The sequence below is a fragment of the Carassius carassius genome, chromosome 31 (genome assembly GCF_963082965.1).
Source record: "Carassius carassius chromosome 31, fCarCar2.1, whole genome shotgun sequence".
NCBI lineage: Eukaryota > Metazoa > Chordata > Actinopteri > Cypriniformes > Cyprinidae > Carassius > Carassius carassius.
In genome coordinates, this window is record NC_081785.1 from 25,410,264 (window position 1) to 25,418,633 (window position 8,370).

Sequence of the window (8,370 nt, forward strand, 5' to 3'; positions counted from 1 at the left end):
ATCTTGAGTTTTCGTTGAAGGGCGTGTCCGTGGCGGCCTGGCGAATTTCGATGATTCGCCATGAAAAATGAAGTTGCTATAACTCAGACATACAATGTCCAATCTGCCCCAAACTTCACATTTTTGATGAGACTCCGAACCTGAACAGATTGACATGCCCATATTCAGTTATAGTCATAGCGCCACCTAATGGCAACAGGAAGTGACATATTTTGCACTGCGACTAACTACTCCTAGAAATTTTATGACATCAATGTCTTTTTTGTGGTCAGTCTAATCTAAAGACCTGTGTGATGTTTAGTTGTGAAGATCTTGAGTTTTCGTTAAAAGGCGTGTCCATGGCACCGTGACGAAGTTCGATGTCTCGCCATGGGAATAAAAGATGTTATAACTCAGGCATAAAATGTCCGATCTTCCCCAAACTTCACATGTGTGATAAGAGTCTTGGCCTGAACACATCTGTATGCCAATATTCCATCGGGTGTGGCAAAATGGCTCGATAGCGCCACCTATACACTTTCAACATAGCGCGCCTCGAGCTCCGTTTCCCGTACATGTACAAAAATCGGTACACACATGTAACACACCAATACCTACAAAAAAGTCTCTTGGTACGAAATCCGAAACCCAACAGGAAGTCGGTTATTTTTAATTTTATGAGCAAATTTTGTGTGATTTTTGTCATTTCCATGCGTTGTATTTTAACAAACTCCTCCTAGAGATTCATTCAGATCAACACCAAAGTTGGTATGCCTAATCTAACGGCCTTTGTGATGTTAAATTGCGAAGGACTTGAGGTTTCGTTAAAGGGCGTGTCCATGGCGGCCTGACAAATTTCGATGTGTCGCCGTGAAAAAGGAAGTTGCTATAACTCAGACATACAATGTCCAATCTGCCCAAAACTTCACATGTTTAATACGACTCCTGACCTGAACAGTTGACATGCCCATATTCAGTTATAGTCATAGCGCCACCTATTGGCAACAGGAAGTGAAATATTTTACACTGCGACAAACTACTCTTAGAAATTTTATGACATCAATGTTATTTTTGTGGTCAGTCTAATCTAAAGACCTGTGTGATGTTTAGTTGTGAAGATCTTGAGTTTTCGTTAAAAGGCGTGTCCATGGCGCCGTGACGAAGTTCGATGTGTCGCCATGGGAATAAAAGATGTTATAACTCAGGCATAAAATGTCCAATCTTGCCCAAACTTCACATGTGTGATGAGAGTCCTGGCCTGAACAGATCTGAAGGCCAAAATTCCATTGGGTGTGGCAAAATGGCTCGATAGCGCCACCTATACACTTTCAACTGAGTGCATATACACTTTCAACGGAGTGCGCCTCAAGCTATGTTTCACGTACATGTACAAAAATCGGTACACACATGTAACACACCAATATCTACGAAAAAGTCTCTTGGTTCGAAATCCGAATCCAAACAGGAAGTCAGTTATTTAGAATTTTCTCTGCAAAATTGGTGTTGTTTTTGGCATTTTCAGGGGTTGTACTTTAACGAACTCCTCCTAGAGATTTATTCAAATCAACACCAAACTTGGTCAGTTAAATCTAAAGGCCTTTGCGAAGTTAAATTGGGAAGATCTTGAGATTTCGTTAAAGGGCGTGTCCATGGCGGCCTGACAAATTTTGATGTTTCGCCATGAAAAAGGAAGTTGCTGTAACTCAGACATAAAATGTCAAATCTGCCCCAAACTTCACATGTTAGATAAGACTTCTGCCCTTAACAGATCTACATGCCCATATTCAATTATAGTCATAGTGCCACCTGCTGGCAACAGGAAGTGACATATTTTACGCTGAGACAAACTACTCCTAGAGATTTTTTGACATTAATGTATTTTTGTGGTCAGTCTAATCTAAAGGCCTGTGTTATGTTAAATTGTGGCAATCTTGAGTTTTTGTTAAAGAGCGTGTCCATGGCAAAAATGACAAAATTTGATGTCTCGCCACAGCAAGAGAAGTTGTTGTAACTCGGGCATAAAATGTTTGATCTTCCCCAAACTTCACATGTTCGATAAAAGTGCAGCCCTGAACACATCTTAAGGCCAATATTCCATTGTAATGATAGTGCCACCTGCTGGCAACAGGAAGATTGGCACATATATGGAATAAACATTGATATATTCTACTTATATTTATGAGTTAAAACGCATATTTCTCACCGTTCACCTATTTACTAGAGCCACTCGCTGCCGGTGAGCCCGGGTGCGAAGGCCCGTTCATTGCTGCTTGCAGCTTTAATTATTATTATTATTATTATTATTAGGGCCCGAGCACCGATGGTGCGAGGACCCTCTTGGAATTGCTCCGTTTATTAGGGCCCGAGCACCGATGGTTATGAGGACCCTCTTGGAATTGCTTCGTTTATTATTATTATTATTATTATTATTATTATTATTATTATTATTATTATTATTATTATTATTATTATTATTATTATTATTATTATTATTCTCTAAGATGAATCGCATTTTTGAGAGCCTAAACATGCTCGAAAAGTCATGAAACTTTGCACACACCTCAGAACTGGCGAAAATTTACGTCTGATATGGGTTTCAGAAGTGGGTGTGGCAAAATGGCTCGACAGCACCACCTATACACGTTCAACGGTGTGCGCCTCGAGCTACGTTTCACGTACATGTATGAAAATTGGTATACACATGTATCTCTCCAATACCTACAAAAAAGTCTCTTAGAGCAAAATCTGAAACCCAACAGGAAGTCGGTTATTTTTAATTTTATGAGCAAATTTTGTGTCATTTTTGTCATTTCCATGCGTTGTATTTTAACGAAATCCTCCTAGAGATTAATTCAGATCAACACCAAAGTTGGTATGCCTAATCTAAAGGCCTTTGCGATGTTAAATTGCGAAGATTTTGAGTTTTCGTTAAAGGGCGTGTCCGTGGCGGCCTGGCGAATTTCGATGATTCGCCATGAAAAATGAAGTTGCTATAACTCACACATACAATGTCCAATGTGTCCAAAACTTCACATGTTTAATAAGACTCCTGACCTGACCATATTTACATGCCCATATTCAGTCATAGTCATAGCACCACCTGCTGGCAACAGGAAGTGTCATGTTTTACACTGCAAAGAACTACTCCAAGATATTTTATAACATCAACATTTTATTTTGGTCAGTCTAATCTAAAGGTCTTTACAATTTTAAATTGTGGAGATCTTTAGATTTTGTTAAAGGGCGTGTCCATGGCGCTGTGACAAAATTTGATGTCTCGCCATAGGAAGAGAAGTTGTTGTAACTCAGGCATAAAATGTTCGATATTCCCCAAACTTCATATGTTCGATAAGACTCCTGGCCTGAACACATCTGAAGGCCAATATTCCATTATAATGATAGCACCACCTATTGGCAACAGCAAAATTGGTACATATAAATGACTTGGACATATTTCACTTTTTATTTACGATTTGAAATGCATATTTCTCACCGTTCACCTTTTTACTAAAGCCACATGATGGCGTTGAGCCCGGGTGCGAGGGCCCGTTCATCGCTGCTTGCAGCTTTAATTCTTATTGTATTTTTCTAGTGCTCAAATAAACACTTATATGATATCTAAGTTTCTGTGTAGTGTTTTATAATTGAAAAAAACTATGCAGTGTATGTTTACTGACTAAATAGTTTGTAGAAGCCTTCAATACTATTGGGAAATATATTTTCTTATATTTGGGGGGTGGGGGGTCTAAACATAGTCTCAGAACAATATTTGCAGGAGTCTCATTTTTCATTATGTCTTATTCAGATTTGAAATAGAAACTCATGAGACAAGTGGCTTTCAACCCATTACTTTCCTAGATTGCTCCAGGACTCATTTCATGTATTTTTATATCAAATAAAAAAATATTTGAGTGTGGTAAAAAAAAATTCATGGCACTTCAGTGTCTATAACTTTTAATATTTTTGAGCATTATCAAATCTGGTTGATAAAAAGTAAAGCCCAAAGTGTCTTCTTTCCAAAGACACCAAAATTATGTCTATAACACCCTGAAGTAGGAAACTGTTATAACAATTATAAGTTAGGTATAGCACTTTCAGCTGTGAGTTCCATAATGGGGCATGCTGGCTAACAGGTTAATAAGAGGCTTTACAACCGCCAGCTTAAATGGTTTTGGGATGTGACCTAAAGATAACGACGAGTTAATAATATTGAGAAGCGGTTCCTCGGCTACAGGTAACAACTCTTTCAGTAATTTAGTGGGTACAGGATCTAATAAACATATTTGTTGGTTTAGATACAGTGATAAGTTTATTTAGCTCTTCCTGTCCTATAGTTGTAAAGCCCTGCAGTTTATCTTTGGGTGCGATGGATGAAACAGAAGTGTTAGACGCTGTAGAATCTACATAAGCTATTGTATTTCTAATGTTATCTATTTTATCAGTGAAGAAATTCATAAAGTCATTACTATTAAACGTTGATGGAATATTTGAATCAGGTGGCGTCTGCTTATTTGTTAATTTAGCCACTGTGCTAAATAAAAACCTTGGATTGTTTTGGTTATTTTTTATGAGTTTGTGGATATGCTCTGCCCTAGCAGTTTTTAGAGCCTGTCTATAGCTGGACATACTGTTTTCCATGCAATTCTTAAAACTTCCAACTTAGTTTTTCTCCATTTGCATTCAAGACTATGAGTTTCTTTCTTGAGAGAGTGAGTATTACTGTTATACCATGGCACAGTACGTTTTTCTTTAACTTTTTTCAATTTGATTGAGACATACTGTATAGTTAATATCAGTGATACATCATCACTTTGATGTACGATATCTATATCAGTAAGATCGATTCCATGCGATATAATTAAATCTAGTGTATGATTAAAATGATGAGTGGGCCCGGTGACATTTTGCTTGACTCCAAAAGAGTTTATTAGGTCAGTAAACGCAAGTCCCAATGCATCATTTGTGTAATGAATATTAAAATCTCCCATGATTTGCGCTTTATCAACTGTAACCAGAAGGTCTGAGAGAAAATCAGCAAATTCTTTTAAGAATTCTGTATACGGCCCTGGTGGTCTATACACAGTAGCCAGAGCAAGAGATACATTCGATTTCTTTTGCACGTCTGACAGTGTAACATTAAGCAGAAGTATTTCGAATGAGTTAAACCTGTATCCTGTTTTCTGGGTAACATTGAGAATATCTCTATATATTGTTGCGACACCTCCCCCACGACCAGTCTGAAGGGGGCTCATGCTTATAACAGTAGTTTGGTGGAGTAAACTCATTTAGACCAATAGAATCATTTGGTTTTAGCCAGGTTTCAGTCAAGCAGAGTACATCAAAACTATTATCTGTGATCATTTAATTTACAATAACTGCTTTGGGAGTGAGTGATCTAATATTTATGAGCCCAAACTTTAAAAATTGTTTTTGTTCATTTAATTTAAATTTTTTTCTGGTTTAATCACGATGAGATTTTTTCTAGGTCCTACATTAAATGTATATTTTGTCCTCACTATTCGGGGAACAGACACAGTCTTAATAGATTGTACAGCACAGGTACTTTTATAATTTAAGCGGGTGGAACAAAAGTCATCATAATAGTTATTTGAGAATTGGCTTACTAGTCACATGGAGCGAAGTGTCGTGGAGACGTTGTCAGAAAGCAGCTCCGCTCCGACTCTGCTGGGGTGCAGGCCATCAGCGCGAAAAAGCCTAGGACGCTCCTAGAAAAGATTCCAATTATTAACAAATAGCACTTTCTGTTCTTTACACCATGACAATAACCAGTAATTTAAAGCAACAAGTCTACTAAACCTTGCGTGTCCTCGTCGATACGTGGGCAGTGATCTTGACACGATGATCATCGCCGCGGGCATCATGCTGCGAACCGTCTCGATCAGGCTCCTGAAGTCCCTCTGCAGGGTCTCCGCAACGTGGTGTCGTTAACCCCAGCATGAAGCACGACCGCTCTGGGGCTCTTGTCGGCCTTCGGGATCGCGGGTATCTGCACAGAAACATCGAGAACACAAGCACCAGGGAAACAATGAGTGTGCACTTTACCTTCGGCTAACATAGCATGGACATGTCGGACAATGGAGTCTCCGATGATCACAGCGCGGAGGGGAGCGAAGCGGTTCCGGGTGGAGATCTCGAAGACCGGAGGGGGAGAAGTCGTCGCCTGGGGCCTGGCTCGCGTCCTCCACTGTGGATGCGCCCAGGGTCCGTGGTGTCCCGGCGCCGGAATGAAGGACATCTGAGAAGATCGCATCCTGGGTGCACTGGGCCTGTGCAGAGAAACACACGGAGTAGACGTGGCGGGACTGTTAGCAGCATGCTGTATACTTACCCCGGACTTGTGAGCATCAGCCTGGGAGGACTGCTAGCATTTCCATGCAGCTGATGTGGAAACCTTTTTCCACCTTCGACCAGTGGCCAATAGTTGGTATGCCCTTGCACTGCACTCCTCAACCTGTTTTGGAGGCAAAAGGATTGAAACTGCTGTGATGCTGAGGCACAAAGAGAGCAGATCAGCCAAGGAGTGAGGTCTCAAACAAGCTGCGAGGCATGTCAACAGTGAGCAGGCTTTGGGATCAGCAAATCAGTTGTCGCTGAAAGACATATATATATACATATATATATAGCCATAGTCTTGTGCATCTCTGCTGCCGAGACATTCATTTGTTTTTTTTACACTGCACGAACCAATGGCCATGCAGTTTCACTGTGTAATTGAAAAAATGCTTCAGTTTAGGGGGAAAAAGGGCTTTTTTCCCATAGTGTCTTAACAAACACAGTACGGGTGTAGTATCGACAGGGAACTTTGTTTATTAACACATTTCATAAGTTTTATTCCAATGTTATTCCAGACATATGGTTGCAAATTTTTATTCTGCCTAAGGCATACTGAGTTGTAAATTACAATGTCGCTAACTGTATGAATTTATGTGGAATTCTTCTAGATTATCAATAACTGTTCCCAGATCATTGCCAGAAATGGCTTGTAGAGACCTTCATTATTTTTGGTCGTCATGGGGACAAGAAATGTGTACCATGACACTGATCTAAAACCATGTTGTGAAGCCTTCTCCCTAACCCTCCATTAAGAGTAATCATAGTGTGTTTGTTTTTCACAGTAATCAGTAGCAAGCTATGCATGTTTATCTTTTATTTACACACATTTCTCATGGTCTCAAGTACCCATCACACACACAGTCCTAGCAAAACAGAAACAGATCAAACAAGAACAGGACCGTGATACAAATAAGGCAACAGAAGGTGCTTGCATCCATAATCTACAAACAATTAATTAATTAACCAGACAGGGTAGCGGGAGTGTGGTGTATAAAAAGTCCATGACAATGGGGAACAGCTGATGGTACAATACAGTAAGTGACAGGTGTGTGTAGTTTGGGGAATGGAGTTCGGGAGGACGAGAGATGGTGACCTCTGGTGGTGAGAGTGAGAAACGCAGGGTTGCTTCCACACATTTTGAGCCAAAAGTAGGCAAACACCCTGAAGTTCATTACAGGGTTATCACACTCACACCTACAGGCAATATAATGTCTTTTATTATTCTAATCCAAACCAGACCTTGATGTGAGGCAACAGTGCTACTCACTGAACTATTCAACTTTCAGTCCCTCTGAGTCCCCAGTTCCTGCACAGATCTAACACTGAGCATTTGCGTCCATTCATTGTGCAGAACACTTACATTACTACTTTGTAACTGACCTTACTACTTTATAATGTTTAACTAGAAGAGATTTAAAAAAATAACCTTAACGTGATTACTTTTCAGCTGTTGAGACTGAGCTGTTGTATTTTCACACCTCCAAGAGAATGTAAATTTTCTTAATGTATAAAAACTAAGGCTGTCAATCCATTTTTAACAAAATTTTGTACATTATAAATAATAACAACTTCCTTCCAGCAATCATAACAGAAAGACTAAATTTAACAAATGGATCTAGCTGTTGTTCATTTAATTCTTCTTACTCAGGATCATAGGCGCAGGCGCGTCCCAAGGGGTGGCCACCCCTAGGATGATTTGCAGTGGGTACTATTAATTTAAATGCAGAATGTACATGCTCAGATTCTCTATATAAAAAGACTCGCAACTCCGCACTATTTGTGAAGTATACGCTCCTTCCCTGTGCCGATGGTACAATTTGGCAATGTTAGTGATGAAAAGTCTGATTAATTTTCACAGACAGATTCTTTCGGGAGTTTGAGACAATGAACCGCTTCAAAGAACCGATTCGTCGGATCCTTTAGTCACCATGCAATGATGTCTGTTAACTTAAACTAAATTTGCTTTTCTAACAACTCACTGTCATGTTATATCAGTGAAACATTCAAATAATGTTATCTGTGTGAACGCAAATTGAT